The sequence below is a fragment of the Giraffa tippelskirchi genome, chromosome X (assembly GCF_054371585.1).
Source record: "Giraffa tippelskirchi isolate mGirTip1 chromosome X, T2T-mGirTip1v1.2.pri, whole genome shotgun sequence".
NCBI classification, from domain to species: Eukaryota; Metazoa; Chordata; class Mammalia; order Artiodactyla; family Giraffidae; genus Giraffa; species Giraffa tippelskirchi.
In genome coordinates this window covers 121700001-121726500 of record NC_137289.1, presented here as the reverse complement: position 1 = coordinate 121726500, position 26500 = coordinate 121700001, and positions in this window count along the sequence as shown.

Here is a 26500-nt window from a genome sequence, read left to right as displayed (position 1 = left end):
TCTGTGTGTGTGTATCTTTGTGTGTGTCTCTGTCTGGCTGTGTGTATCTGTGTCTGTGTGTCTGTCTGTGTGCATGTGTCTGTGTGTGTGTGTCTGTGTGTGTGTCTCTGTGTGTCTGTTGGTGTGTGTGTGTCTGTGTGTGTGTCTATCTGTGTGTGTCTGTCTGTGTGTGTGTCTGTGTGTGTGTCTGTCTGTGTGCATGTGTCTGTGTGTGTTTGTCTGTGTGTGTGTCTGTGTGTGTGTCTGTTTGTGTGTGTGTGTCTGTCTCTGTGTGTGTCTGTGTGTGTGTGTCTGTGTGTGTGTGTCTGTCTGTGTGTGTGTATCTGTGTGTGTGTCTCTGTCTGGGTGTGTGTATCTGTGTCTGTGTGTGTGTCTGTGTGTGTGTCTGTGTGTGTGTCTGTGTGTCTGTGTGTGTGTTTGTGTGTGTCTGTGTGTGTCTTTGTGCGTGTGTCTGTGTATGTGTCTGTGTGCGTGTGTCTGTGTGTGTGTCTGTGTGTGTGTCTGTGTGTGTTTCTGTGTGTCTGTCTGTGTGTCTGTGTGTGTGTCTGTGTGTGTGTGTCTGTGTGTGTGTCTCTGTGTTTGTCTCTGTGTGTGTCTGTCGGTGTGGGTGTGTCTGTGTGTGTGTCTGTCTGTGTATGTCTGTCTGTGTGTGTGTCTGTGTGTGTCTGTCGGTGAGTCTGTGTCTGTGTGCGTGTCTGTGAGTGTGTCTGTCTCTGTGTGTGTATATGTCTGTGTGTGTGACTGTCTGTGTGTGTCTGTGTGTGTGTCTGTGTGTGTGTCTGTCTGTGTGCGTGTCTGTGTGTGTGTCTGTCTGTGTGTGTGTATCTGTCTGTGTGTCTCTGTGTGTGTCTGTCTGTGTGGGTGTGTCTGTCTGTGTGTGTGTCTGTGTGTGTGTCTGTGTGTGTGTCTGTGTGTGTGTATCTGTCTGTGTGTGTGTCTGTGTGTGTGTCTGTCTGTGTGCATGTGTCTGTATGTGTGTCTGTCTGTCTGTGTGTCTGTGTGTGTGTGTCTGTGTGTGTCTGTGTGTGTGTTTGTGTGTCTGTGTGTGTGTCTGTCTGTGTGGGTGTATCTGTCTGTGTGTGTGTCTGTGTGTGTGTCTGTCTGTGTGCATGTGTCTGTGTCTGTGTATCTGTGTGTGCCTGTGTGTGTGTGTCTGTCTGTGTGTGTGTGTCTGTTTGTGTCTGTGAGTGTGTCTGTTTGTGTCTGTCTGTCTGTGTGTCTGTGTGCATGTGTCTGTGTTTGTGTCTGTGTGTGTGTCTGTGTGTGTGTCTGCATGTGTGTCTGTGTGTGTTTCTGTCTGTGTGTGTGTGTCTGTCACTGTGTGTGTGTCTGTGTGTGTGTGTCTGTGTGTGTGTCTGTGTGCATGTGTCTGTGTGTGTGTCTGTGTGTGTGTCTGTGTGTGTTTCTCTGTGTTTGTGTCTGTGTGTGTCTGTCGGTGTGTGTGTGTGTCTGTGTGTGTGTCTGTCTGTGTATGGCTGTCTCTGTGTGTGTCTGTGTGTGTCTGTCTGTGTGTGTGTATCTGTCTGTGTGTGTGTGTCTGTCTGTGTGTCTGTGTCTGTGTCTGTGTCTGTCTGTGTGTGTGTCTGTGTGTGTGTCTGTGTGCGTGTCTGTGTGTGTCTGTCTGTGTGTGTGTTGTGTGTGTGTCTTTGTGCGTGTGTCTGTGTATGTGTCTGTGTGCGTGTGTCTGCGTGTGTGTCTGTGTCCGTGTGTCTGTGTGTGTCTGTCTGTGTGCGTGTGTCTGTGTGTGTGTCGAGGTGTGTTTTTCTCTCTGTGTGCGTGTTTCTGTGTGTGCGTGTCTGTGTGTGTGTGTCTGTGTGTGTGTCTGTGTGCAAGTGTCTGTGTGTGTGTCTGTGTGTGTGTGTCTGTGTGTGTGTCTGTGTGTGTCTGTCTGTCTGTGTGTGTGTATCTGTCTGTGTGTGTGTGTCTGTCTGTGTGTCTGTGTCTGTGTGTGTGTCTGTCTGTGTGTGTGTCTGTCTGCGTGTGTGTGTCTGTGTGTCTGTCTGTGTGTGTGTGTCTGTGTGTATGTGTCTGTGTGTGTGTCTGTGTGTGTGTGTCTGTGTGTGTGTCTGTGTGTGTCTGTTGGTGTGTGTGTGTCTGTGTGTGTGTCTGTGCGTGTCTGTCGGTGTGTGTGTGTCTGTGTGTGTGTCTGTGTGTGTGTCTGTGTGTGTGTGTCTGTGTGTGTGTCTGTGTATGTGTGTTTCTGTCTGTGTGTGTGTCTTTGTGCGTGTGTCTGTGTATGTGTCTGTTTGCGTGTGTCTGTGTGTGTGTCTGTGTGTGTGTCTGAGTGTTTGTCTGTGTGTGTGTCTGAGTGTGTGTCTGTGTGCATGTGTCTGTGTGCGTGTGTCTGTGTGTGTGTGTCTGTGTGTGTGTCTCTGTGTGTCTGTCGGTGTGTGTGTGTCTGTCTGTGTGTCTGCGTGTGTGTCTGTGTGTGTCTGTGTGTGTGTGTCTGTGTGTGTGTGTCTGTCTGTGTGTGTGTATCTGTCTGTGTGTGTGTCTGTGTGTGTGTCTATCTCTGTGCATGTGTCTCTGTGTGTGTCTGTCTGTGTGTGTGTGTCTGTCTGTTTGTGTGTCTGTGTGTGTGTCTGTTTGTGTGTCTGTCTGTGTGTGTCTGTCTGTGTGTGTGTCTGTGTGTGTCTGTGTGTGTGTGTCTTTGTGTGTCTGTCTGTGTGTGTCTGTGTGTGTGTCTATGTGTCTGTGTGTGTGTATCTGTCTGTGTGTGTGTATCTGTGTGTGTGTCTCTGTCTGGCTGTGTGTATCTGTGTCTGTGTGTCTGTCTGTGTGTGTGTGTCTGTGTGTGTGTCTCTGTGTGTCTGTTGGTGTGTGTGTGTCTGTGTGTGTGTCTATCTGTGTGTGTGTGTCTGTGTGTGTGTCTGTGTGTGTGTCTGTCTGTGTGTGTGTCTGTGTGTTTGTCTGTGTGTGTGCATGTGTCTGTGTCTGTGTATGTGTGTGTGCCTGTGTGTGTGTGTCTGTCTGTGTGTGTGTGTCTGTTTGTGTCTGTGAGTGTGTCTGTTTGTGTCTGTCTGTCTGTGTGTCTGTGTGCATGTGTCTGTGTTTGTGTCTGTGTGTGTGTCTGTGTGTGTGTCTGCGTGTGTGTCTGTGTGTGTTTCTGTCTGTGTGTGTGTGTCTGTCACTGTGTGTGTGTTTGTGTGTGTGTCTGTGTGTGTGTTGTGTGCATGTGTCTGTGTGTGTGTCTGTGTGTGTGTGTCTGTCTGTCTGTGTGTCTGTGTGTGTGTCTGTGTGCGTGTGTCTGTGTGTGTGTCTGAGTGTGTGTCTGTGTGTGTGTCGGAGTGTGTGTCTGTGTGCATGTGTCTGTGTGTGTGTGTCTGTGTGTGTGTGTCTGTGTGTGTGCCTGTGTGTGTCTGTCGGTGTGTGTGTGTCTGTGTGTGTGTCTGTGTGCATGTGTCTGTGTGTGAGTGTCTGTGTGTGTGTCTGTGTCTGTGTCTGTGTGTGTCTGTCGGTGTGTGTGTGTCTGTGTTGTGTCTGTCTGTGTGTGTCTGTCTGTTTGTGTGTCTGTGTGTGTGTCTGTCTGTGTGTGTCTGTCTGTGTGTCTGTCTGTGTGTGTCTGTCTGTGTGTCTGTCTGTGTGTGTCTGTCTGTTTGTGTGTCTGTGTGTGTGTCTGTGTGTGTATCTGTGTGTGTCTGTGTGTGTGTGTCTGTCTCTGTGCATGTGTCTGTGTGTGTGTCTGTGTGTGTGTTTGTCTGTGTGTGCGTCTGTGTGTGTGCGTCTCTGTGCGTGTGTCTGTGTGTGTGTCTGTGTGTGTATCTGTGTGTGTCTGTGTGTGGGTGTCTGTCTCTGTGCATGTGTCTGTGTGTGTGTCTGTGTGTGTGTCGGTGTGTCTGTGTTTGTGGGTCTGTCTGTGTGTGTCTCTGTGTGTGTCTGTGTGTGTGTCTGTGTGTGTGTGTCTCTGTGTGTGTCTGTGTGTCTATCTGTGTGTCTATGTCTGTGTGTTTGTCTGTCTGTGTGTGTGTCTCTGTGTGTGTCTCTGTGTGTGTGTCTGTTTGTGTGTTTGTGTGTGTGTGTCTGTGTGTGTGTGTGTCTGTCTGTGTGTGTGTCTGTGTGTGTGTCTCTGTGTGTGTCTGTGTGTGTATCTGTGTGTGTGTCTGTGTGTGTGTGTGTGCGTGTGTGTGTCTGTGTGTGTGTCTGTGTGTGTGTGTCTGTGTGTGTCTGTCTGTGTGTCTGTCTGTGTGTGTGTCTGTGTGTGTGTCTTTGTGCGTGTGTCTGTGTATGTGTCTGTGTGCGTGTGTCTGTGTGTGTGTCTTTGTGCGTGTGTCTGTGTGTGTCTGTCTGTGTGCGTGTGTCTGTGTGCGTGTGTCTGTGTGTGTGTCTGTGTTTGTGTCTGCGTGTATGTGTCTTGTGTGTGTCTATGTGTGTGTGTCTGTGTGTCTGTCTGTGTGTGTGTCTGTTTGTGTCTGTGAGTGTGTCTGTGTGTGTGTTTGTGTGTCTGTGTGTGTGTCTGTCTGTGTGTCTGTGTCTGTGTGTGTGTCTGTGTGTGTGTCTGTGTCTGTGCATGTGTCTGTGTGTGTGTTTGTGTGTCTCTGTGTGCGTATGTCTGTGTGTCTGTGTCTGTGTGCATGTCTGTGTGTGTGTCTGTCTGTGTGTGTGTATCTGTCTGTGTGTGTGACTGTCTGTGTGTGTCTGTGTGTGTGTCTGTGTGTGTGTCTGTGTGTGTCTCTGTGTGTGTGTCTTTGTGTGTGTCTGTGTGTGTGTGTCTGTCTGTGTGTGTGTCTGTGTGTGTGTCTGTGTGCGTGTGTCTGTGTGTGTGTCAGAGTGTGTGTCTGTTTGTGTGTATGTGTGTGTGTCTGTGTGTGTGTCTGTGTGTGTCTGTCTGTGTGTCTGTGTCTGTGTGTGTGTCTGTCTGTGTGTGTCTGTCTGTGTGTGTGTCTGTGTGTGTGTCTGTTTGTGTGTCTGTCTCTGTGTGTCTGTCTGTGTGTGTGTCTGTGTGTGTGTCTTTGTGTGTGTCTGTGTCTGTGTCTGTGTGTGTGTGTGTCTGTCTGTGTGTCTGTGTCTGTGTGTGTGTCTGTCTGTGTGTGTGTCTGTGTGTGTGTCTTTGTGCGTGTGTCTGTGTATGTGTCTGTGTGCGTGTGTCTGTGTGTGTGTGTGTCTGTGTGCGTGTGTCTGTGTGTGTGTCTATGTGTGTGTCTGTCTGTGTGTGTGTGTCTGTCACTGTGTGTGTGTCTGTGTGTGTGTGTCTGTGTGTGTGTCTGTGTGCATGTGTCTGTGTGTGTGTCTGTGTGTGTGTGTCTGTGTGTGTTTCTCTGTGTTTGTGTCTGTGTGTGTCTGTCGGTGTGTGTGTGTGTCTGTGTGTGTGTCTGTCTGTGTATGTCTGTCTGTGTGTGTGTCTGTGTGTGTCTGTCTGTCTGTGTGTGTGTATCTGTCTGTGTGTGTGTGTCTGTCTGTGTGTCTGTGTCTGTGTGTGTGTCTGTCTGTGTGTGTGTCTGTGTGTGTGTCTGTGTGCGTGTCTGTGTGTGTCTGTCTGTGTGTGTGTCTGTGTGTGTGTCTTTGTGCGTGTGTCTGTGTATGTGTCTGTGTGCGTGTGTCTGTGTGTGTGTCTGTGTCCGTGTGTCTGTGTGTGTCTGTCTGTGTGCGTGTGTCTGTGTGTGTGTCGAGGTGTGTTTTTCTCTCTGTGTGCGTGTGTCTGTGTGTGCGTGTCTGTGTGTGTGTGTCTGTGTGTGTGTCTGTGTGCATGTGTCTGTGTGTGTGTCTGTGTGTGTGTGTCTGTGTGTGTGTCTGTGTGTGTCTGTCTGTCTGTGTGTGTGTATCTCTCTGGGTGTGTGTATCTGTGTCAGTGAGTGTGTCTGTGTGCATGTCTCTGTGTGTGTTTCTGTGTGTGTGTCTGCGTGTGTGTCTGTCTGTGTGTGTGTGTTTGTCACTGTGTGTGTGCCTGTGTGTGTGTCTGTGTGTGTGTCTGCGTGTGTGTGTCTGTGTGTGTGTCTGTGTGTGTGTCTTTTTTGTGTGTGTCTGTGTGTGTGTCTGTGTGTCTGTGTGTGTGTGTCCGTCTGTGTGTGTGTCTGTGTGTGTGTCTGTGTGCCTGTGTCTGTGTGTGTGTCTGTGTGTGTGTCTGTGTGTCTGTGTGTGTGTGTCCGTCTGTGTGTGTGTCTGTGTGTGTGTCTGTGTGCGTCTCTGTGTGTGTGTCTTTGTGTGTGTTTGTGTGTGTGTGTCTGTGTGTGTGTCTGTGTGCGTGTGTCTGTGTGTGTGTCTGTCTGTGTAGGTCTGTCTGTGTGTGTGTCTGCGTGTGTGTCTGCGTGTGTGTCTGTCTGTGTGTGTGTGTTTGTCACTGTGTGTGTGCCTGTGTGTGTGTCTGTGTGTGTGTCTGCGTGTGTGTGTCTGTGTGTGTGTCTGTGTGTGTGTCTTTTTTGTGTGTGTCTGTGTGTGTGTCTGTGTGTGTGTCTGTGTGTCTGTGTGTGTGTGTCCGTCTGTGTGTGTGTCTGTGTGTGTGTCTGTGTGCCTGTGTCTGTGTGTGTGTCTGTGTGCGTCTCTGTGTGTGTGTCTTTGTGTGTGTCTGTGTGTGTGTGTCTGTGTGTGTGTCTGTGTGCGTCTGTCTGTGTGTGTGTCTGTCTGTGTAGGTCTGTCTGTGTGTGTGTCTGTGTGTGTCTGTCGGTCTGTGTGTGTGTATCTGTATGTGTGTGTGTCTGTGTGTGTGTCTGTCTGTGTGCATGTGTCTGTCTCTGTGTATGTGTGTGTGTGTGTGTGTCTGTGTGTGTGTGTCTGTCTGTGTGTGTGTGTCTTTTGTGTCTGTGACTGTGTCTGTTTGTGTGTGTCTCTCTGTGTGTCTGTGTGCATGTGTCTGTGTGTGTGTCTGTGTGTATGTCTGTGTGTGTGTGTCTGTGTGTGTGTCTGTCTGTGTGTGTGTGTCTGTCTGTGTGTGTGTATCTGTCTGTGTGTGTGTCTGTGTGTGTGTGTCTGTCTGTGTGTGTGTATCTGTGTGTGTGTCTGTCTGTGTGTGTCTGTGTGCGTGTGTCTGTGTGTGTGTGTATCTGTGTGTGTGTCTCTGTCTGGGTGTGTGTATCTGTGTCTGTGTGTGTGTCTGTGTGTGTGTCTGTGTGTGTGTCTGTGTGTCTGTGTGTGTGTCTGTGTGTGTGTCTGTGTGTGTCTGTCTGTGTGTGTGTCTGTGTGTGTGTGTCTGTCTGTGTGTGTGTCTGTGTGTGTGTCTGTGTGTGTGTGTCTGTGTGTGTGTCTGAGTGTGTGTCTGTGTGTGTGTCGGAGTGTGTGTCTGTGTGCATGTGTCTGTGTGTGTGTGTCTGTGTGTGTGTGTCTCTGTGCATGTGTCTGTGGGTGAGTGTCTGTGTGTGTCTGTCGGTGTGTGTGTGTCTGTGTTGTGTCTGTCTGTGTGTGTCTGTCTGTTTGTGTGTCTGTGTGTGTGTCTGTTTGTGTGTCTGTCTGTGTGTGTCTGTCTGTGTGTGTCTGTGTGTGTGTCTGTGTGTGTGTCTGTGTGTGTGTCTTTGTGCGGGTGTCTGTGTATGTGTCTGTGTGCGTGTGTCTGTGTGTCTGTCTGTGTGTGTGTGTGTGTCTGTGTGTGTGTGTCTTTGTGTCTATCTGTGTGCGTTTGTCTGTGTGTTTGTGTGTGTGTGTGTGTGTGTCTGTGTGCGTGTGTCTGTGTTCGTGTGTCTGTGTGTGTCTGTGTGTGTCTGTGTCTGTGTGTGTGTCTCTGTGTGTGTCTTTGTGCGTGTGTCTGTGTATGTGTCTCTTTGCGTATGTCTGTGTGTGTGTCTGTGTGTGTCTCTGTGTGTGTCTGTCTGTGTGTCTGTGTCTGTGTGCGTGTCTGTCTGTGTGTGTGTCTGTGTGTGTGTCTTTGTGCGTGTGTCTGTGTGTGTGTCTCTGTGTTTGTGTCTGTGTGTGTCTGTCAGTGTGTGTGTGTGTCTGTGTGTGTCTCTGTCTGTGTGTGTCTGTCTGTGTGTGTGTCTGTGTGTGTGTCTGTCTGTGTGTGTGTCTGTGTGTGTGTCTGTGTGCGTGTGTCTGTGTGTGTCTGTGTGTGTGTCTGTGAACGTGTGTCTGTGTGTGTCTGTCTGTGTGTGTGTCTGTGTGTGTCTGTGTGTGTGTCTGTCTGTGTGTGTGTGTCTGTGTGTTTGTCTGTGTGTGTCTGTCTGTGTGTCTGTGTCTGTGTGTCTTTCTGTCTGTGTGTGTGTCTGTGTGTGTGTCTGTGTGTGTGTCTGTGTGTGTGTCTGTGTGTGTGTCTGTCTGTGTGCGTGTGTCTGTGTGTGTGTCTGTGTGTGTGTCTCTGTGTTTGTCTCTGTGTGTGTCTGTCGGGGTGTGTGTGTCTGTGTGTGTGTCTGTCTGTGTATGTCTGTGTGTGTGTCTGTGTGTGTCTGTCGGTGAGTCTGTGTCTGTGTGCGTGTCTGTGAGTGTGTCTGTCTCTGTGTGTGTATCTGTCTGTGTGTGTGACTGTCTGTGTGTGTCTGTGTGTGTGTCTGTTTGTGTGTCTGTCTGTGTGCGTGTCTGTGTCTGTCTGTGTGTGTGTATCTGTGTGTGTGTCTCTGTGTGTGTCTGTCTGTGTGGGTGTGTCTGTCTGTGTGTGTGTCTGTGTGTGTGTCTGTGTGTGTGTCTGTGTGTGTGTATCTGTCTGTGTGTGTGTCTGTGTGTGTGTCTGTCTGTGTGCATGTGTCTGTATGTGTGTCTGTCTGTCTGTGTGTCTGTGTGTGTGTCTGTGTGTGTGTTTGTTTGTCTGTGTGTGTGTCTCTCTGTGTGTGTCTGTGTGTGTCTGTCTGTGTGCATTTGTTTGTGTGTGTGTCTGTCTGTGTGTGTGTCGGTTTGTGTCTGTGAGTGTGTCTGTGTGTGTGTTTGTGTGTCTGTGTGTGTGTCTGTCTGTGTGTCTGTGTCTGTGTGTGTGTCTGTGTGTGTGTCTGTGTCTGTGCATGTGTCTGTGTGTGTGTTTGTGTGTCTCTGTGTGCGTATGTCTGTGTGTCTGTGTCTGTGTGCATGTCTGTGTGTGTGTCTGTCTGTGTGTGTGTATCTGTCTGTGTGTGTGACTGTCTGTGTGTGTCTGTGTGTGTGTCTGTGTGTGTGTCTGTGTGTGTCTCTGTGTGTGTGTCTTTGTGTGTGTCTGTGTGTGTGTGTCTGTCTGTGTGTGTGTCTGTGTGTGTGTCTGTGTGCGTGTGTCTGTGTGTGTCAGAGTGTGTGTCTGTTTGTGTGTATGTGTGTGTGTCTGTGTGTGTGTCTGTGTGTGTCTGTCTGTGTGTCTGTGTCTGTGTGTGTGTCTGTCTGTGTGTGTCTGTCTGTGTGTGTGTCTGTGTGTGTGTCTGTTTGTGTGTCTGTCTCTGTGTGTCTGTCTGTGTGTGTGTCTGTGTGTGTGTCTTTGTGTGTGTCTGTGTGTGTGTCTGTGTGTGTGTGTGTCTGTCTGTGTGTCTGTGTCTGTGTGTGTGTCTGTCTGTGTGTGTGTCTGTGTGTGTGTCTTTGTGCGTGTGTCTGTGTATGTGTCTGTGTGCGTGTGTCTGTGTGTGTGTGTGTCTGTGTGCGTGTGTCTGTGTGTGTGTCTATGTGTGTGTCTGTCTGTGTGTGTGTGTCTGTCACTGTGTGTGTGTCTGTGTGTGTGTGTCTGTGTGTGTGTCTGTGTGCATGTGTCTGTGTGTGTGTCTGTGTGTGTGTGTCTGTGTGTGTTTCTCTGTGTTTGTGTCTGTGTGTGTCTGTCGGTGTGTGTGTGTGTCTGTGTGTGTGTCTGTCTGTGTATGTCTGTCTGTGTGTGTGTCTGTGTGTGTCTGTCTGTCTGTGTGTGTGTATCTGTCTGTGTGTGTGTGTCTGTCTGTGTGTCTGTGTCTGTGTGTGTGTCTGTCTGTGTGTGTGTCTGTGTGTGTGTCTGTGTGCGTGTCTGTGTGTGTCTGTCTGTGTGTGTGTCTGTGTGTGTGTCTTTGTGCGTGTGTCTGTGTATGTGTCTGTGTGCGTGTGTCTGTGTGTGTGTCTGTGTCCGTGTGTCTGTGTGTGTCTGTCTGTGTGCGTGTGTCTGTGTGTGTGTCGAGGTGTGTTTTTCTCTCTGTGTGCGTGTGTCTGTGTGTGCGTGTCTGTGTGTGTGTGTCTGTGTGTGTGTCTGTGTGCATGTGTCTGTGTGTGTGTCTGTGTGTGTGTGTCTGTGTGTGTGTCTGTGTGTGTCTGTCTGTCTGTGTGTGTGTATCTCTCTGGGTGTGTGTATCTGTGTCAGTGAGTGTGTCTGTGTGCATGTCTCTGTGTGTGTTTCTGTGTGTGTGTCTGCGTGTGTGTCTGTCTGTGTGTGTGTGTTTGTCACTGTGTGTGTGCCTGTGTGTGTGTCTGTGTGTGTGTCTGCGTGTGTGTGTCTGTGTGTGTGTCTGTGTGTGTGTCTTTTTTGTGTGTGTCTGTGTGTGTGTCTGTGTGTCTGTGTGTGTGTGTCCGTCTGTGTGTGTGTCTGTGTGTGTGTCTGTGTGCCTGTGTCTGTGTGTGTGTCTGTGTGTGTGTCTGTGTGTCTGTGTGTGTGTGTCCGTCTGTGTGTGTGTCTGTGTGTGTGTCTGTGTGCGTCTCTGTGTGTGTGTCTTTGTGTGTGTTTGTGTGTGTGTGTCTGTGTGTGTGTCTGTGTGCGTGTGTCTGTGTGTGTGTCTGTCTGTGTAGGTCTGTCTGTGTGTGTGTCTGCGTGTGTGTCTGCGTGTGTGTCTGTCTGTGTGTGTGTGTTTGTCACTGTGTGTGTGCCTGTGTGTGTGTCTGTGTGTGTGTCTGCGTGTGTGTGTCTGTGTGTGTGTCTGTGTGTGTGTCTTTTTTGTGTGTGTCTGTGTGTGTGTCTGTGTGTGTGTCTGTGTGTCTGTGTGTGTGTGTCCGTCTGTGTGTGTGTCTGTGTGTGTGTCTGTGTGCCTGTGTCTGTGTGTGTGTCTGTGTGCGTCTCTGTGTGTGTGTCTTTGTGTGTGTCTGTGTGTGTGTGTCTGTGTGTGTGTCTGTGTGCGTCTGTCTGTGTGTGTGTCTGTCTGTGTAGGTCTGTCTGTGTGTGTGTCTGTGTGTGTCTGTCGGTCTGTGTGTGTGTATCTGTATGTGTGTGTGTCTGTGTGTGTGTCTGTCTGTGTGCATGTGTCTGTCTCTGTGTATGTGTGTGTGTGTGTGTGTCTGTGTGTGTGTGTCTGTCTGTGTGTGTGTGTCTTTTGTGTCTGTGACTGTGTCTGTTTGTGTGTGTCTCTCTGTGTGTCTGTGTGCATGTGTCTGTGTGTGTGTCTGTGTGTATGTCTGTGTGTGTGTGTCTGTGTGTGTGTCTGTCTGTGTGTGTGTGTCTGTCTGTGTGTGTGTATCTGTCTGTGTGTGTGTCTGTGTGTGTGTGTCTGTCTGTGTGTGTGTATCTGTGTGTGTGTCTGTCTGTGTGTGTCTGTGTGCGTGTGTCTGTGTGTGTGTGTATCTGTGTGTGTGTCTCTGTCTGGGTGTGTGTATCTGTGTCTGTGTGTGTGTCTGTGTGTGTGTCTGTGTGTGTGTCTGTGTGTCTGTGTGTGTGTCTGTGTGTGTGTCTGTGTGTGTCTGTCTGTGTGTGTGTCTGTGTGTGTATGTCTGTCTGTGTGTGTGTCTGTGTGTGTGTCTGTGTGTGTGTGTCTGTGTGTGTGTCTGAGTGTGTGTCTGTGTGTGTGTCGGAGTGTGTGTCTGTGTGCATGTGTCTGTGTGTGTGTGTCTGTGTGTGTGTGTCTCTGTGCATGTGTCTGTGGGTGAGTGTCTGTGTGTGTCTGTCGGTGTGTGTGTGTCTGTGTTGTGTCTGTCTGTGTGTGTCTGTCTGTTTGTGTGTCTGTGTGTGTGTCTGTTTGTGTGTCTGTCTGTGTGTGTCTGTCTGTGTGTGTCTGTGTGTGTGTCTGTGTGTGTGTCTGTGTGTGTGTCTTTGTGCGGGTGTCTGTGTATGTGTCTGTGTGCGTGTGTCTGTGTGTCTGTCTGTGTGTGTGTGTGTGTCTGTGTGTGTGTGTCTTTGTGTCTATCTGTGTGCGTTTGTCTGTGTGTTTGTGTGTGTGTGTGTGTGTGTCTGTGTGCGTGTGTCTGTGTTCGTGTGTCTGTGTGTGTCTGTGTGTGTCTGTGTCTGTGTGTGTGTCTCTGTGTGTGTCTTTGTGCGTGTGTCTGTGTATGTGTCTCTTTGCGTATGTCTGTGTGTGTGTCTGTGTGTGTCTCTGTGTGTGTCTGTCTGTGTGTCTGTGTCTGTGTGCGTGTCTGTCTGTGTGTGTGTCTGTGTGTGTGTCTTTGTGCGTGTGTCTGTGTGTGTGTCTCTGTGTTTGTGTCTGTGTGTGTCTGTCAGTGTGTGTGTGTGTCTGTGTGTGTCTCTGTCTGTGTGTGTCTGTCTGTGTGTGTGTCTGTGTGTGTGTCTGTCTGTGTGTGTGTCTGTGTGTGTGTCTGTGTGCGTGTGTCTGTGTGTGTCTGTGTGTGTGTCTGTGAACGTGTGTCTGTGTGTGTCTGTCTGTGTGTGTGTCTGTGTGTGTCTGTGTGTGTGTCTGTCTGTGTGTGTGTGTCTGTGTGTTTGTCTGTGTGTGTCTGTCTGTGTGTCTGTGTCTGTGTGTCTTTCTGTCTGTGTGTGTGTCTGTGTGTGTGTCTGTGTGTGTGTCTGTGTGTGTGTCTGTGTGTGTGTCTGTCTGTGTGCGTGTGTCTGTGTGTGTGTCTGTGTGTGTGTCTCTGTGTTTGTCTCTGTGTGTGTCTGTCGGGGTGTGTGTGTCTGTGTGTGTGTCTGTCTGTGTATGTCTGTGTGTGTGTCTGTGTGTGTCTGTCGGTGAGTCTGTGTCTGTGTGCGTGTCTGTGAGTGTGTCTGTCTCTGTGTGTGTATCTGTCTGTGTGTGTGCGTGTCTGTGTCTGTCTGTGTGTGTGTATCTGTGTGTGTGTCTCTGTGTGTGTCTGTCTGTGTGGGTGTGTCTGTCTGTGTGTGTGTCTGTGTGTGTGTCTGTGTGTGTGTCTGTGTGTGTGTATCTGTCTGTGTGTGTGTCTGTGTGTGTGTCTGTCTGTGTGCATGTGTCTGTATGTGTGTCTGTCTGTCTGTGTGTCTGTGTGTGTGTCTGTGTGTGTGTTTGTTTGTCTGTGTGTGTGTCTCTCTGTGTGTGTCTGTGTGTGTCTGTCTGTGTGCATTTGTTTGTGTGTGTGTCTGTCTGTGTGTGTGTCGGTTTGTGTCTGTGAGTGTGTCTGTGTGTGTGTTTGTGTGTCTGTGTGTGTGTCTGTCTGTGTGTCTGTGTCTGTGTGTGTGTCTGTGTGTGTGTCTGTGTCTGTGCATGTGTCTGTGTGTGTGTTTGTGTGTCTCTGTGTGCGTATGTCTGTGTGTCTGTGTCTGTGTGCGTGTCTGTGTGTGTGTCTGTCTGTGTGTGTGTATCTGTCTGTGTGTGTGACTGTCTGTGTGTGTCTGTGTGTGTGTCTGTGTGTGTCTCTGTGTGTGTCTTTGTGTGTGTCTGTGTGTGTGTGTCTGTCTGTGTGTGTGTATCTGTGTGTGTGTCTGTCTGTGTGTGTCTGTGTGCGTGTGTCTGTGTGTGTGTGTGTGTCTGTGTGTGTGTATCTGTGTGTGTGTCTCTGTCTGTGTGTGTGTATCTGTGTGTGTGTCTGTCTGTGTGTGTCTGTGTGCGTGTGTCTGTGTGTGTGTGTGTGTCTGTGTGTGTGTCTGAGTGTGTGTCTGTGTGTGTGTCGGAGTGTGTGTCTGTGTGCATGTGTCTGTGTGTGTGTGTCTGTGTGTGTGTGTCTGTGTGTGTGCCTGTGTGTGTCTGTCGGTGTGTGTGTGTCTGTGTGTGTGTCTGTGTGCATGTGTCTGTGTGAGTGTCTGTGTGTCTGTGTCTGTGTCTGTGTGTGTCTGTCGGTGTGTGTGTGTCTGTGTTGTGTCTGTCTGTGTGTGTCTGTCTGTTTGTGTGTCTGTGTGTGTGTCTGTCTGTGTGTGTCTGTCTGTGTGTCTGTCTGTGTGTGTCTGTCTGTGTGGCTGTCTGTGTGTGTCTGTCTGTTTGTGTGTCTGTGTGTGTGTCTGTTTGTGTGTCTGTCTGTGTGTGTCTGTCTGTGTGTGTCTGTGTGTGTGTCTGTGTGTGTGTCTGTGTGTGTCTGTCTGTGTGCATGTGTCTGTGTGTGTGTGTCTCTTTGTGTGTGTCTGTGTGTGTGTCTGTGTGTGTGTGTCTGTGTGTGTGTCTGTGTTCATGTGTCTGTGTGTGTGTCTGTGTGTGTGTCTGTGTGTCTGTGTGTGTGTGTCTGTCTGTGTGTGTGTCTGTGTGTGTGTCTGTGTGTGTGTGTCTTTGTGTGTGTCTGTGTGTGTGTGTCTGTCTGTGTGTGTGTGTGTCTGTGTGTGTGTCTTGGTGTGTGTCTGTGTGCATGTGTCTGTGTGTGTGTCTGTGTTTGTGTCTGCGTGTGTGTGTCTGTGTGTCTGTCTGTTTGTGTGTGTCTGTATGTGCGCGTGTGTCTGTGTGTGTGTCTGTGTGTGTGTCTGTGTGTCTGTGTCTGTGTGTGTGTCTGTCTGTGTGTGTGTGTCTGTGTGTGTGTGTCTGTGTGTCTGTGTCTGTGTGTGTGTCTGTCTGTGTATGTGTCTGTGTGTGTGTCTGTGTGTGTCTGTCAGTGTGTGTGTGTCTGTGTGTGTGTCTGTCTGTGTGTGTGTCTGTGTGTGTGTCTGTGTGTCTGTGTGTGTGTGTCTGTCTGTGTGTGTGTCTGTGAGTGTGTCTGTGTGTGTGTGTCTGTGTGTGTGTGTCTTTGTGTGTGTCTGTGTGTGTGTGTCTGTCTGTGTGTGTGTGTCTGTGTGTGTGTCTTGGTGTGTGTCTGTGTGCATGTGTCTGTGGGTGTGTCTGTGTTTGTGTCTGCGTGTGTGTGTCTGTGTGTCTGTCTGTTTGTGTGTGTCTGTATGTGCGCGTGTGTCTGTGTGTGTGTCTGTGTGTGTGTCTGTGTGTGTGTCTGTGTGTCTGTGTGTGTGTCTGTCTGTGTGTCTGTGTCTGTGTGTGTGTCTGTCTGTGTATGTGTCTGTGTGTGTGTCTGTGTGTGTCTGTCAGTGTGTGTGTGTCTGTCTGTGTGTCTGTCTGTGTGTGTCTGTGTGTGTGTGTGTCTGTGTGTGTGTGTCTGTGTGTGTGTCTCTGTGTGTGTCTGTGTGTGTATGTCTGTGTGTGTGTCTTTGTGCGTGTGTCTGTGTATGTGTCTGTGTGCGTGTGTCTGTGTGTGTGTCTGTATGTGTGTGTCTGTGTGTGTCTGTGTGAGTGTCTGTGTGCGTGTGTCTGTGTGTGTGTCTGTGTGTATCTGTCTGTGTGTGTGTCTGTGTGTTTGTCTGTCTGTGTGTGTGTCTGTGTGTGTGTCTGTTTGTGTGTGTGTGTCTGTCTCTGTGTGTGTCTGTGTGTGTGTCTGTGTGTGTGTGTCTGTCTGTGTGTGTGTATCTGTGTGTGTGTCTCTGTCTGGGTGTGTGTATCTGTGTCTGTGTGTGTGTCTCTGTGTGTGTGTCGGTGTGTGTGTCTGTGTGTGTGTGTCTGTCTGTGTGTGTGTATCTGTCTGTGTGTGCATCTGTGTGTGTGTGTCTCTGTGTGTGTGTCTGTGTGTGTGTCTGTGTGTGTGTCTGTGTGTGTCTGTCTGTCTGTGTGTATCTGTGTGTGTGATTCTGTCTGTGTGTGTGTATCTGAGTGTGTGAGTCTGTCTGTGTGTGTGTATCTGTGTGTGTGTGTCTGTCTGTGTGTGTGTGTCTGTGTGTGTGTCTGTGTGTGTGTCTGTGTGTGTGTCTGTGTGTGTCTGTGTGTTTGTGTCTGTCTGTGTGTGTGTCTGTATGTGTGTCTGTCTGTGTGCATGTGTCTGTGTGCGTGTGTCTGTGTGTGTGTCTGTGTGTGTGTCTGTGTGTGTCTGTGTGTGTGTCTGTCTGTGTGCATGTGTCTGTCTGTGTGTGTGTGTCTGTGTGTGTGTCTGTGGGTGTGTGTCTGTCTGTGTGTGTGTATCTGTCTCTGTGTGCATCTGTGTGTGTGTGTCTCTGTGTGTGTGTGTCTGTGTGTGTGTCTGTGTGTGTGTCTGTGTGTGTCTGTCTGTCTGTGTGTATCTGTGTGTGTGAGTCTGTCTGTGTGTGTGTATCTGTGTGTGTGTGTGTCTGTCTGTGTGTGTATCTGAGTGTGTGAGTCTGTCTGTGTGTGTGTATCTGTGTGTGTGTGTGTCTGTCTGTGTGTGTGTGTCTGTGTGTGTGTCTGTGTGTGTGTTTCTCTCTGTGAGCGTGTGTCTGTGTGTGCGTGTTCTGTGTGTGTGTGTCTGTGTGTGTGTCTGTGTGTGTCTCTCTGTGAGTGTGTGTCTGTCTGTGTGTGTGTCTGTGTGTGTGTCTGTCTGTGTGCATGTGGCTGTGTGGGTGTGTATCTGTGTGTGTCTGTGTGTGTGTGTCTGTCTCTGTGCATGTGTCTGTTTGGGTGTGTCTGTGCATGTGTCTGTGTGTGTGTGTGTGTGTCTGTGTCTGTGTGTGTCTGTCGGTGTGTGTGTGCCTGTGTGTGTGTCTGGCTGTGTGTGTGTGTCTGTATGTGTGTCTGCCTGTGTGTGCGTCTGTGTGTGTGCGTCTCTGTGCGTGTGTCTGTGTGTGTGTCTGTCTGCATGTGTCTGTGTGTGTGTCTGTGTGTGTATCTGTGTGTGTCTGTGTGTGTGTGTCTGTCTCTGTGCATGTGTCTGTGTGTGTGTCTTTGTGTGTGTCGGTGTGTCTGTGTTTGTGGGTCTGTCTGTGTGTGTCTCTGTGTGTGTGTCTGTTTGTGTGTGTCTGTGTGTGTGTCTGTGTGTGTGTGTCTATCTGTGTGTCTGTGTCTGTGTGTGTGTCTGTCTGTGTGTGTGTCTGTGTGTGTGTCTCTGTGTGTGTGTCTGTTTGTGTGTCTGTGTGTGTGTGTCTGTGTGTGTGTGTGTCTGTCTGTGTGTGTGTCTGTGTGTGTCTCTGTGTGTGTCTGTGTGTGTGTCTGTGTGTGTGTCTGTGTGTGTGTGTGCGTGTGTGTGTCTGTGTGTGTGTCTGTGTGTGTCTGTCTGTGTGTCTGTCTATGTGTGTGTCTGTGTGTGTGTCTTTGTGCGTGTGTCTGTGTATGTGTCTGTGTGCGTGTGTCTGTGTGTGTGTGTCTGTGTGTGTGTCTCTGTGTGTCTGTCGGTGTGTGTGTGTCTGTCTGTGTGTCTGCGTGTGTGTCTGTGTGTGTCTGTGTGTGTGTGTCTGTGTGTGTGTGTCTGTCTGTGTGTGTGTATCTGTCTGTGTGTGTGTCTGTGTGTGTGTCTGTCTCTGTGCATGTGTCTCTGTGTGTGTCTGTCTGTGTGTGTGTGTCTGTCTGTTTGTGTGTCTGTGTGTGTGTCTGTTTGTGTGTCTGTTTGTGTGTGTCTGTCTGTGTGTGTGTCTGTGTGTGTGTCTGTGTGTGTGTGTCTTTGTGTGTCTGTCTGTGTGTGTCTGTGTGTGTCTCTATGTGTCTGTGTGTGTGTATCTGTCTGTGTGTGTGTATCTGTGTGTGTGTCTCTGTCTGGCTGTGTGTATCTGTGTCTGTGTGTGTGTCTGTTTGTGTGTCTGTCTGTGTGTGTAGATCTGTGTGTGTGTGTCTGTGTGTGTGTCTGTGTGTGTGTCTGTCTGTGTGTGTGTCTGTGTGTTAGTCTGTGTGTGTGCATGTGTCTGTGTCTGTGTATGTGTGTGTGCCTGTGTGTGTGTCTGTCTGTGTGTGTGTGTCTGTTTGTGTCTGTGAGTGTGTCTGTTTGTGTCTGTCTGTCTGTGTGTCTGTGTGCATGTGTCTGTGTTTGTGTCTGTGTGTGTGTCTGTGTGTGTGTCTGCGTGTGTGTCTGTGTGTGTTTCTGTCTGTGTGTGTGTGTCTGTCACTGTGTGTGTGTCTGTGTGTGTGTCTGTGTGTGTGTTGTGTGCATGTGTCTGTGTGTGTGTCTGTGTGTGTGTCTGTGTGTGTGTCTGCATGTGTGTGTCTGTGTGTCTGTCTGTGTGTGTGTGTCTGTGTGTGTTTCTCTGTATTTGTGTCTGTGTGTGTCTGTCAGTGTGTGTGTGTGTCTGTGTGTGTGTCTGTCTGTGTATGTCTGTCTGTGTGTGTGTCTGTGTGTGTCTGTCTGTCTGTGTGTGTGTATCTGTCTGTGTGTGTGTCTGTCTGTGTGTGTGTCTGTCTGCGTGTGTGTGTCTGTGTGTCTGTCTGTGTGTGTGTGTCTGTGTGTATGTGTCTGTGTGTGTGTCTGTGTGTGTGTGTCTGTGTGTGTGTCTGTGTGTGTCTGTTGGTGTGTGTGTGTCTGTGTGTGTGTCTGTGCGTGTCTGTCGGTGTGTGTGTGTCTGTGTGTGTGTCTGTGTGTGTGTCTGTGTGTGTGTGTCTGTGTGTGTGTCTGTGTATGTGTGTTTCTGTCTGTGTGTGTGTCTTTGTGCGTGTGTCTGTGTATGTGTCTGTTTGCGTGTGTCTGTGTGTGTGTCTGTGTGTGTGTCTGTGTGCGTGTCTGTCTGTGTGTGTGTCTGTGTGTGTGTCTTTGTGCGTGTGTCTGTGTATGTGTCTGTGTGCGTGTGTCTGTGTGTGTGTCTGTGTCCGTGTGTCTGTGTGTGTCTGTCTGTGTGCGTGTGTCTGTGTGTGTGTCGAGGTGTGTTTTTCTCTCTGTGTGCGTGTGTCTGTGTGTGCTTGTCTGTGTGTGTGTGTCTGTGTGTGTGTCTGTGTGCATGTGTCTGTGCGTGTGTCTGTGTCTGTGTTTCTGTGTGTGTGTCTGTGTCTGTCTGTCTGTCTGTGTGTGTGTATCTCTCTGGGTGTGTGTATCTGTGTCAGTGTGTGTGTCTGTGTGCATGTGTCTGTGTGTGTGTCTGTGTGTGTGTCTGTGTTTGTGTCTGTGTGTGTGTCTGTGTGTGTGCGTCTGTGTGTTTGTGTCTCTGTGTGTGTCTGTGTGTGTGTGTCTGTGTGTGTGTCTGCGTGTGTGTGTCTGTGTGTCTGTCTGTGTGTGTGTGTGTGTGTCTGTGTGTGTGTGTCTTTGTGTCTATCTGTGTGCGTTTGTCTGTGTGTTTGTGTGTGTGTGTGTGTGTGTCTGTGTGCGTGTGTCTGTGTTCGTGTGTCTGTATGTGTGTCTGTGTGTGTCTGTGTCTGTGTGTGTGTCTGTCTGTGTGTGTGTCTCTGTGTGTGTCTTTGTGCGTGTGTCTGTGTATGTGTCTCTTTGCGTATGTCTGTGTGTGTGTCTGTGTGTGTCTCTGTGTGTGTCTGTCTGTGTGTCTGTGTCTGTGTGCGTGTCTGTCTGTGTGTGTGTCTGTGTGTGTGTCTTTGTGCGTGTGTCTGTGTGTGTGTCTGTGTGTGTGTCTCTGTGTTTGTGTCTGTGTGTGTCTGTCAGTGTGTGTGTGTGTCTGTGTGTGTCTCTGTCTGTGTGTGTCTGTCTGTGTGTGTGTCTGTGTGTGTGTCTGTCTGTGTGTGTGTCTGTGTGTGTGTCTGTGTGCGTGTGTCTGTGTGTGTCTGTGTGTGTGTCTGTGAACGTGTGTCTGTGTGTGTCTGTCTGTGTGTGTGTCTGTGTGTGTCTGTGTGTGTGTCTGTCTGTGTGTGTGTGTCTGTGTGTTTGTCTGTGTGTGTCTGTCTGTGTGTCTGTGTCTGTGTGTCTTTCTGTCTGTGTGTGTGTCTGTGTGTGTGTCTGTGTGTGTGTCTGTGTGTGTGTCTGTCTGTGTGCGTGTGTCTGTGTGTGTGTCTCTGTGTGTGTCTCTGTGTTTGTCTCTGTGTGTGTCTGTCGGGGTGTGTGTGTCTGTGTGTGTGTCTGTCTGTGTATGTCTGTGTGTGTGTCTGTGTGTGTCTGTCGGTGAGTCTGTGTCTGTGTGCGTGTCTGTGAGTGTGTCTGTCTCTGTGTGTGTGTCTGTCTGTGTGTGTGACTGTCTGTGTGTGTCTGTGTGTGTGTCTGTGTGTGTGTCTGTCTGTGTGCGTGTCTGTGTGTGTGTCTGTCTGTGTGTGTGTATCTGTGTGTGTGTCTCTGTGTGTGTCTGTCTGTGTGGGTGTGTCTGTCTGTGTGTGTGTCTGTGTGTGTGTCTGTGTGTGTGTCTGTGTGTGTGTATCTGTCTGTGTGTGTGTCTGTGTGTGTGTCTGTCTGTGTGCATGTGTCTGTATGTGTGTCTGTCTGTCTGTGTGTCTGTGTGTGTGTCTGTGTGTGTGTTTGTTTGTCTGTGTGTGTGTCTCTCTGTGTGTGTCTGTGTGTGTCTGTCTGTGTGCATGTGTTTGTGTGTGTGTCTGTCTGTGTGTGTGTGTCGGTTTGTGTCTGTGAGTGTGTCTGTGTGTGTGTTTGTGTGTCTGTGTGTGTGTCTGTCTGTGTGTCTGTGTCTGTGTGTGTGTCTGTGTGTGTGTCTGTGTGTGTGTCTGTGTCTGTGCATGTGTCTGTGTGTGTGTTTGTGTGTCTCTGTGTGCGTATGTCTGTGTGTCTGTGTCTGTGTGCGTGTCTGTGTGTGTGTCTGTCTGTGTGTGTGTATCTGTCTGTGTGTGTGACTGTCTGTGTGTGTCTGTGTGTGTGTCTGTGTGTGTCTCTTTGTGTGTCTTTGTGTGTGTCTGTGTGTGTGTGTCTGTCTGTGTGTGTGTATCTGTGTGTGTGTCTGTCTGTGTGTGTCTGTGTGCGTGTGTCTGTGTGTGTGTGTGTGTCTGTGTATGTGTCTGTGTGTGTGTCTGTGTGTGTCTGTTGGTGTGTGTGTGTCTGTGTGTGTGTCTGTGCGTGTCTGTCGGTGTGTGTGTGTCTGTGTGTGTGTCTGTGTGTGTGTCTGTGTGTGTGTGTCTGTGTGTGTGTCTGTGTATGTGTGTTTCTGTCTGTGTGTGTGTCTTTGTGCGTGTGTCTGTGTATGTTTCTGTTTGCGTGTGTCTGTGTGTGTGTCTGTGTGTGTGTCTGTGTGCGTGTCTGTCTGTGTGTGTGTCTGTGTGTGTGTCTTTTTGCGTGTGTCTGTGTATGTGTCTGTGTGCGTGTGTCTGTGTGTGTCTGTGTCCGTGTGTCTGTGTGTGTCTGTCTGTGTGCGTGTGTCTGTGTGTGTGTCGAGGTGTGTTTTTCTCTCTGTGTGCGTGTGTCTGTGTGTGCGTGTCTGTGTGTGTGTGTGTCTGTGTGTGTGTCTGTGTGCATGTGTCTGTGCGTGTGTCTGTGTGTGTGTTTCTGTGTGTGTGTCTGTGTGTGTCTGTCTGTCTGTGTGTGTGTATCTCTCTGGGTGTGTGTATCTGTGTCAGTGTGTGTGTCTGTGTGCATGTGTCTGTGTGTGTGTCTGTGTGTGTGTCTGTGTTTGTGTCTGTGTGTGTGTCTGTGTGTGTGTCTGTGTGTGTGCGTCTGTGTGTTTGTGTCTCTGTGTGTGTCTGTGTGTGTGTGTCTGTGTGTGTGTCTGCGTGTGTGTGTCTGTGTGTCTGTCTGTGTGTGTGTGTGTGTCTGTGTGTGTGTGTCTTTGTGTCTATCTGTGTGCGTTTGTCTGTGTGTTTGTGTGTGTGTGTGTGTGTGTGTCTGTGTGCGTGTGTCTGTGTTCGTGTGTCTGTGTGTGTGTCTGTGTGTGTCAGTGTCTGTGTGTGTGTCTGTCTGTGTGTGTGTCTCTGTGTGTGTCTTTGTGCGTGTGTCTGTGTATGTGTCTCTTTGCGTATGTCTGTGTGTGTGTCTGTGTGTGTCTCTGTGTGTGTCTGTCTGTGTGTCTGTGTCTGTGTGCGTGTCTGTCTGTGTGTGTGTCTGTGTGTGTGTCTTTGTGCGTGTGTCTGTGTGTGTGTCTGTGTGTGTGTCTGTGTTTGTGTCTGTGTGTGTGTCTGTGTGCGTGTGTCTGTGTGTGTCTGTGTGTGTGTCTGTGTGTGTGTCTGTCTGTGTGTGTGTCTGTGTGTGTGTGTCTGTGTGTGTGTCTGTGTGTGTGTCTGTGTGTGTGTGTCTTTGTGTGTCTGTGTGTGTGTCTATGTGTCTGTGTGTGTGTATCTGTCTGTGTGTGTGTATCTTTGTGTGTGTCTCTGTCTGGCTGTGTGTATCTGTGTCTGTGTGTCTGTCTGTGTGCATGTGTCTGTGTGTGTGTGTCTGTGTGTGTGTCTCTGTGTGTCTGTTGGTGTGTGTGTGTCTGTGTGTGTGTCTATCTGTGTGTGTCTGTCTGTGTGTGTGTCTGTGTGTGTGTCTGTCTGTGTGCATGTGTCTGTGTGTGTTTGTCTGTGTGTGTGTCTGTGTGTGTGTCTGTTTGTGTGTGTGTGTCTGTCTCTGTGTGTGTCTGTGTGTGTGTGTCTGTGTGTGTGTGTCTGTCTGTGTGTGTGTATCTGTGTGTGTGTCTCTGTCTGGGTGTGTGTATCTGTGTCTGTGTGTGTGTCTGTGTGTGTGTCTGTGTGTGTGTCTGTGTGTCTGTGTGTGTGTTTGTGTGTGTCTGTGTGTGTCTTTGTGCGTGTGTCTGTGTATGTGTCTGTGTGCGTGTGTCTGTGTGTGTGTCTGTGTGTGTGTCTGTGTGTGTTTCTGTGTGTCTGTCTGTGTGTCTGTGTGTGTGTCTGTGTGTGTGTGTCTGTGTGTGTGTCTCTGTGTTTGTCTCTGTGTGTGTCTGTCGGTGTGGGTGTGTCTGTGTGTGTGTCTGTCTGTGTATGTCTGTCTGTGTGTGTGTCTGTGTGTGTCTGTCGGTGAGTCTGTGTCTGTGTGCGTGTCTGTGAGTGTGTCTGTCTCTGTGTGTGTATATGTCTGTGTGTGTGACTGTCTGTGTGTGTCTGTGTGTGTGTCTGTGTGTGTGTCTGTCTGTGTGCGTGTCTGTGTGTGTGTCTGTCTGTGTGTGTGTATCTGTCTGTGTGTCTCTGTGTGTGTCTGTCTGTGTGGGTGTGTCTGTCTGTGTGTGTGTCTGTGTGTGTGTCTGTGTGTGTGTCTGTGTGTGTGTATCTGTCTGTGTGTGTGTCTGTGTGTGTGTCTGTCTGTGTGCATGTGTCTGTATGTGTGTCTGTCTGTCTGTGTGTCTGTGTGTGTGTGTCTGTGTGTGTCTGTGTGTGTGTTTGTGTGTCTGTGTGTGTGTCTGTCTGTGTGGGTGTATCTGTCTGTGTGTGTGTCTGTGTGTGTGTCTGTCTGTGTGCATGTGTCTGTGTCTGTGTATCTGTGTGTGCCTGTGTGTGTGTGTCTGTCTGTGTGTGTGTGTCTGTTTGTGTCTGTGAGTGTGTCTGTTTGTGTCTGTCTGTCTGTGTGTCTGTGTGCATGTGTCTGTGTTTGTGTCTGTGTGTGTGTCTGTGTGTGTGTCTGCATGTGTGTCTGTGTGTGTTTCTGTCTGTGTGTGTGTGTCTGTCACTGTGTGTGTGTCTGTGTGTGTGTGTCTGTGTGTGTGTCTGTGTGCATGTGTCTGTGTGTGTGTCTGTGTGTGTGTCTGTGTGTGTTTCTCTGTGTTTGTGTCTGTGTGTGTCTGTCGGTGTGTGTGTGTGTCTGTGTGTGTGTCTGTCTGTGTATGGCTGTCTCTGTGTGTGTCTGTGTGTGTCTGTCTGTGTGTGTGTATCTGTCTGTGTGTGTGTGTCTGTCTGTGTGTCTGTGTCTGTGTCTGTGTCTGTCTGTGTGTGTGTCTGTGTGTGTGTCTGTGTGCGTGTCTGTGTGTGTCTGTCTGTGTGTGTGTTGTGTGTGTGTCTTTGTGCGTGTGTCTGTGTATGTGTCTGTGTGCGTGTGTCTGCGTGTGTGTCTGTGTCCGTGTGTCTGTGTGTGTCTGTCTGTGTGCGTGTGTCTGTGTGTGTGTCGAGGTGTGTTTTTCTCTCTGTGTGCGTGTTTCTGTGTGTGCGTGTCTGTGTGTGTGTGTCTGTGTGTGTGTCTGTGTGCAAGTGTCTGTGTGTGTGTCTGTGTGTGTGTGTCTGTGTGTGTGTCTGTGTGTGTCTGTCTGTCTGTGTGTGTGTATCTGTCTGTGTGTGTGTGTCTGTCTGTGTGTCTGTGTCTGTGTGTGTGTCTGTCTGTGTGTGTGTCTGTCTGCGTGTGTGTGTCTGTGTGTCTGTCTGTGTGTGTGTGTCTGTGTGTATGTGTCTGTGTGTGTGTCTGTGTGTGTGTGTCTGTGTGTGTGTCTGTGTGTGTCTGTTGGTGTGTGTGTGTCTGTGTGTGTGTCTGTGCGTGTCTGTCGGTGTGTGTGTGTCTGTGTGTGTGTCTGTGTGTGTGTCTGTGTGTGTGTGTCTGTGTGTGTGTCTGTGTATGTGTGTTTCTGTCTGTGTGTGTGTCTTTGTGCGTGTGTCTGTGTATGTGTCTGTTTGCGTGTGTCTGTGTGTGTGTCTGTGTGTGTGTCTGTGTGCGTGTCTGTCTGTGTGTGTGTCTGTGTGTGTGTCTTTTTGCGTGTGTCTGTGTATGTGTCTGTGTGCGTGTGTCTGTGTGTGTGTCTGTGTCCGTGTGTCTGTGTGTGTCTGTCTGTGTGCGTGTGTCTGTGTGTGTGTCGAGGTGTGTTTTTCTCTCTGTGTGCGTGTGTCTGTGTGTGCGTGTCTGTGTGTGTGTGTCTGTGTGTGTGTCTGTGTGCATGTGTCTGTGCGTGTGTCTGTGTGTGTGTTTCTGTGTGTGTGTCTGTGTGTGTCTGTCTGTCTGTGTGTGTGTATCTCTCTGGGTGTGTGTATCTGTGTCAGTGTGTGTGTCTGTGTGCATGTGTCTGTGTGTGTGTCTGTGTGTGTGTCTGTGTTTGTGTCTGTGTGTGTGTCTGTGTGTGTGTCTGTGTGTGTGCGTCTGTGTGTTTGTGTCTCTGTGTGTGTCTGTGTGTGTCTGTGTGTGTGTCTGCGTGTGTGTGTCTGTGTGTCTGTCTGTGTGTGTGTGTGTGTCTGTGTGTGTGTGTCTTTGTGTCTATCTGTGTGCGTTTGTCTGTGTGTTTGTGTGTGTGTGTGTGTGTGTCTGTGTGCGTGTGTCTGTGTTCGTGTGTCTGTGTGTGTGTCTGTGTGTGTCAGTGTCTGTGTGTGTGTCTGTCTGTGTGTGTGTCTCTGTGTGTGTCTTTGTGCGTGTGTCTGTGTATGTGTCTCTTTGCGTATGTCTGTGTGTGTGTCTGTGTGTGTCTCTGTGTGTGTCTGTCTGTGTGTCTGTGTCTGTGTGCGTGTCTGTCTGTGTGTGTGTCTGTGTGTGTGTCTTTGTGCGTGTGTCTGTGTGTGTGTCTGTGTGTGTGTCTGTGTTTGTGTCTGTGTGTGTGTCTGTGTGCGTGTGTCTGTGTGTGTCTGTGTGTGTGTCTGTGTGTGTGTCTGTCTGTGTGTGTGTCTGTGTGTGTGTGTCTGTGTGTGTGTCTGTGTGTGTGTCTGTGTGTGTGTGTCTTTGTGTGTCTGTGTGTGTGTCTATGTGTCTGTGTGTGTGTATCTGTCTGTGTGTGTGTATCTTTGTGTGTGTCTCTGTCTGGCTGTGTGTATCTGTGTCTGTGTGTCTGTCTGTGTGCATGTGTCTGTGTGTGTGTGTCTGTGTGTGTGTCTCTGTGTGTCTGTTGGTGTGTGTGTGTCTGTGTGTGTGTCTATCTGTGTGTGTCTGTCTGTGTGTGTGTCTGTGTGTGTGTCTGTCTGTGTGCATGTGTCTGTGTGTGTTTGTCTGTGTGTGTCTGTGTGTGTGTCTGTTTGTGTGTGTGTGTCTGTCTCTGTGTGTGTCTGTGTGTGTGTGTCTGTGTGTGTGTGTCTGTCTGTGTGTGTGTATCTGTGTGTGTGTCTCTGTCTGGGTGTGTGTATCTGTGTCTGTGTGTGTGTCTGTGTGTGTGTCTGTGTGTGTGTCTGTGTGTCTGTGTGTGTGTTTGTGTGTGTCTGTGTGTGTCTTTGTGCGTGTGTCTGTGTATGTGTCTGTGTGCGTGTGTCTGTGTGTGTGTCTGTGTGTGTGTCTGTGTGTTTCTGTGTGTCTGTCTGTGTGTCTGTGTGTGTGTCTGTCTGTGTGTGTGTCTGTCTCTGTGTTTGTGTCTGCGTGTGTGTGTCTGTGTGTGTGTGTCTGTGTGTGTCTGTGTGTGTGTGTGTCTGTGTGTGTGTCTCTGTGTTTGTGTCTGTGTGTGTCTGTCGGTGTGTGTGTGTGTCTGTGTGTGTGTCTGTGTGTGTGTCTGTGTGTGTCTGTGTGTGTGTCTGTGTGTGTGTGTCTATCTGTGTGTCTGTGTCTGTGTGTGTGTCTGTCTGTGTATGTGTCTGTGTGTGTGTCTGTGTGTGTGTGTTTGTGTGTGTCTGTCTGTGTGTCTGTGTCTGTGTGTGTGTCTGTCTGTGTGTGTGTCTCTGTGTGTGTCTTTGTGCGTGTGTCTGTGTATGTGTCTCTTTGCGTGTGTCTGTGTGTGTGTCTGTGTGTGTGTCTGTGTGTGTTTCTGTGTGTGTCTGTCTGTGTGTCTGTGTCTGTCTGCGTGTCTGTCTGTGTGTGTGTCTGTGTGTGTGTCTCTGTGCGTGTGTCTGTGTGTGTGTCTGTGTGTGTGTCTCTGTGTTTGTGTCTGTGTGTGTCTGTCGGTGTGTGTGTGTGTCTGTGTGTGTCTGTCTGTGTATGTCTGTCTGTGTGTGTGTCTGTGTGTGTGTATCTGTCTGTGTGTGTGTCTGTGTGTGTGTCTGTCTGTGTGCATGTGTCTGTGTCTGTGTATGTGTGTGTGCCTGTGTGTGTGTGTCTGTCTGTGTGTGTGTGTCTGTTTGTGTCTGTGAGTGTGTCTGTTTGTGTCTGTCTGTCTGTGTGTCTGTGTGCATGTGTCTGTGTTTGTGTCTGTGTGTGTGTCTGTGTGTGTGTCTGCGTGTGTGTCTGTGTGTGTTTCTGTCTCTGTGTGTGTGTCTGTCACTGTGTTTGTGTCTGTGTGTGTGTGTCTGTGTGTGTGTCTGTGTGCATGTGTCTGTGTGTGTGTCTG